Source organism: Limulus polyphemus, unplaced genomic scaffold (assembly GCF_000517525.1).
Source record: "Limulus polyphemus unplaced genomic scaffold, Limulus_polyphemus-2.1.2 Scaffold178, whole genome shotgun sequence".
NCBI classification, from domain to species: Eukaryota; Metazoa; Arthropoda; class Merostomata; order Xiphosura; family Limulidae; genus Limulus; species Limulus polyphemus.
Genome location: NW_013665788.1, coordinates 518912 through 522000, shown reverse-complemented (window position 1 = coordinate 522000; position 3089 = coordinate 518912). Strand labels below are relative to the sequence as shown.

The 3089-nt window shown below is 31.7% G+C and overlaps 1 protein-coding gene across 7 annotated transcripts in view; it reads left to right on the top strand.

The window, feature by feature from the left end:
* The first annotated feature begins 1942 nt into the window (after positions 1 to 1942).
* LOC106478080 (tetratricopeptide repeat protein 5-like) overlaps positions 1943 to 3089 on the top strand; it is a 36822-nt gene continuing 35675 nt past the window's right edge. For 6 of the 7 annotated variants that reach the window (XM_022381606.1, XM_013938591.2, XM_022381605.1 and 3 more), the window contains exon 1: positions 1943 to 2004. The gene's annotated coding sequence lies outside the window, so the exon portion shown is untranslated. The remainder of the gene's footprint in view (positions 2005 to 3089) is intronic. The other variant, XM_022381602.1, reaches the window with a different exon arrangement.

The following is a 3089-nucleotide window of genomic DNA, read 5'->3' as shown; positions in this document are numbered from 1 at the left end:
TCGATGTGGTCTCATGAACAGCCTCCACCCACCCTTTCTATTATCGCTGGTGTTGAAGGAATGCAGAATATCTTCTCATACAATGGACGAGGTTTAGAAGAGATTACATTTTCTTTCAAACTTCTCCAAGGATTTGTTGTCCTAATAGTGATGGAAGCATTTCCAAAACTGAAAAACAAGATAAGGTTTTGTTGTAAGGTGGGTACTGTGTCACTGAAATTGTTGCCAGTGCTGAATGAATGCTTTACTGTTGATGGTGGGTGTCTTAACTTTGGTCATTTTATAATGCAAGAGTGCTGTTATTTATCCTTCAATTGATTCTAAGTCAAGAAGACGATCTGCTCCTTTCCAAATAGCATTATTAATATTATTTCTTAAGGCAGATTTCACTTCTGTCGATCCTAGATAACCATCTTCCAACCAAACAAAACCATAATTTGGATTCAGAAAATTAATAATGAGATAAATCACGTTACCATAAGACTGGCTGTTTTCATAAACAAAATCAGTGTATGAACGTACTTACAACTTTGCAGAGATTGTGTCAAAAATAAGACTGATACCTCATAATTTGATCTGGAGGCCAATTTTAAAATTCCGCCTCTGCTATGTACGTTTGTTGGTCTTATTTAATTTTCTTATCTTTTTCTTCTTGGTATTTTTTTAAGTTTCTGTTAATTTCTTCTTAGTCTTTTTTTTTTTAATTTTCTGTTTCTTCTTCGTTCTTATTCCTTATATAATTTTCTGTTTCTTCGTTCTTTTTTTTATTATTTTCTGGTCATTTCCTTCTCTACCTTCTTTTAATTGTTCTTTTATTTCTAGCAAAGTTTCGATCTTACTTGATAATCTTGATGCCATTTTGAAGTTGCAATTCAGCCAAAGTTCTGCTTTATTTTCACCAAAATTTTGTTGCATGTTCTATTGTTGGGCAGGTTCTTCTGGAGGATTTGGTAAAATAGTACCGAGTTTGCCGCCCAGTGGCACAGCGGTATATATGCGGACTTACAACGCTAAAAACCGGGTTTCGATACCCGTGGTGGGCAGAGCACAGATAGCCCATTGTGTAGCTTTATGCTTAACTTCAGAAAAGCCAAACAAATACCAAGTTCAGTCCATGTAATGATAACAAAATAATTCATTTCTTGAATGATGTTTGCTACAAGCTACGTTCATTCTGATACAAACTGTAGACCTAAGTTCAAAAGCAACGTTTCAATAGAAACTCCAATATGTATTCCCAGTGCTCGAATTGGGGAATAATTGAGAGGAACACTGTTCCACTTGTTAACAGAAAGAAAAACCAAAATATTGTTTGCCAAGTTCTTGATTGTGTGAACAATAAATCTGTGATTAAATTCAGGAGATCCCCTTGTTAACTTTTTGCAACTTGAATTACTGCTATGTGTGTACCCTTAACTTTCTTAACAATTTTTCAAGAGAATTTTTTTACAAATTTATTGATAACAAACATACTAACAAATGTATTGCATTGTGTAAATGAATGCTCCAGAGACTTATTGGTAATATTGTGAACTTATGACGCTAAAAATCGGGTTTCGATACCCATGGTAGACACAATACAGATAGCCCATTATGTAGTTTTGCGCTTAACAACACGCAAACAAAAGTGTAACTGAATAGACGCAATGTCATTCACTATTAACACTGAACTCATTCACTCACTGTTTCGCGGATTCTCGAATCTATATGTTATATTCGCGTTTCTATATACTGCACGAAATTTTAGATTTTACGAGGGCCTTAACTTTTCATGTCCTTTCTACATATTGTGTCACGTTTCATCTAAAAAATAGATATCTAAGTTAAAATATCAACTAGAAAATATAGAAAAAAAGATTATCTCAAAATACATGAAACAAATATTTATAAGAGATTAAAAAGCACCATCTAACGTCAAACAACTAAATTAACTGAATGATACTGTTAAAATTACAATATTTAACTTCAGGGATTTAGTAACATTGAAACAAACATTTCTGTAAAGTATGAGTATATGTTTTATAATAATATTAGACAGTAAAATATTATTAGTATAATATTTTAAAATATAGCTCTCCAACTTTACTTGTTACGCTTAACTTTTACATTGTTATTGTTATAAATTATAGTGTTACTTAGTTACGTTAGTATAGCTCTAATTAATATTCAGCAGCAGAGGTATTAGTATTAGAACAATAGAAATGTAACTTCAGTTGTAATTGTAACTGTAGTTAAGTCACACAAGTGTATTATTATTCATTCAAAGTTTAACACGTCATTACTACTAAAATACTAGTACTAGGTCTTACCTAGTACTACAGAACTGATAGTGATAAGTATTCTTATTACTATCAGCCCTACTAGTAGAGCTACACTGTTAAAGTCTTGCATATATATTACTAATATAATGTGTTAAAATTAACATTGCTAATATATTTATAGACATAATCTGATCTGATGTGTGAACACTGCCAAATTATTTCAAGTTCATTACTTATAAGTTGTAATTAGTCATTATGCTCAGGTTTTTTTCCAAGTCCTATTTCATTGAAATTACCATTAGAGAATGGCATGTCAATACTACTTTGTTTAATTTGAAATAATACTTCTAGTACTAGTAGTAATAAAATTGATTTGTTATCACTTTGTCTGGGCACTTTACTAGTTGTTTGAACATAAATCCAAAAATATTTTAATTTGTACTTTTTGGTGTTACAGTTAGTAATATAATGTTGACAGTTACCAGACAAATTTGGCTTATGATAGTGCAAGAACCAAGAAAATGCTATTCTAACATTAAAGTATAATGAATTAGACTGAGTTTGAAGCTTTTATTATTTGGGCATTTAGTTTTACCCACTTCTGAAGTAGGGGCATGTCCAAATGAAATAAGTAATACCTCAGAGTCTAATTGGAAAAGAGTTCCATATGGCACCCCCACCCAAAAATTGTAGAATTGCCTGGATAAAAAAGATTCTGAAAAGGGTTTATTTTAAGGGGTGTATTAGAAAAATTGGGGCATGGCTTTGACAAGGATTTGTGTGAATACATGTGGAGAACATTATATTCAGATAAAAGTAGCCTTTTTG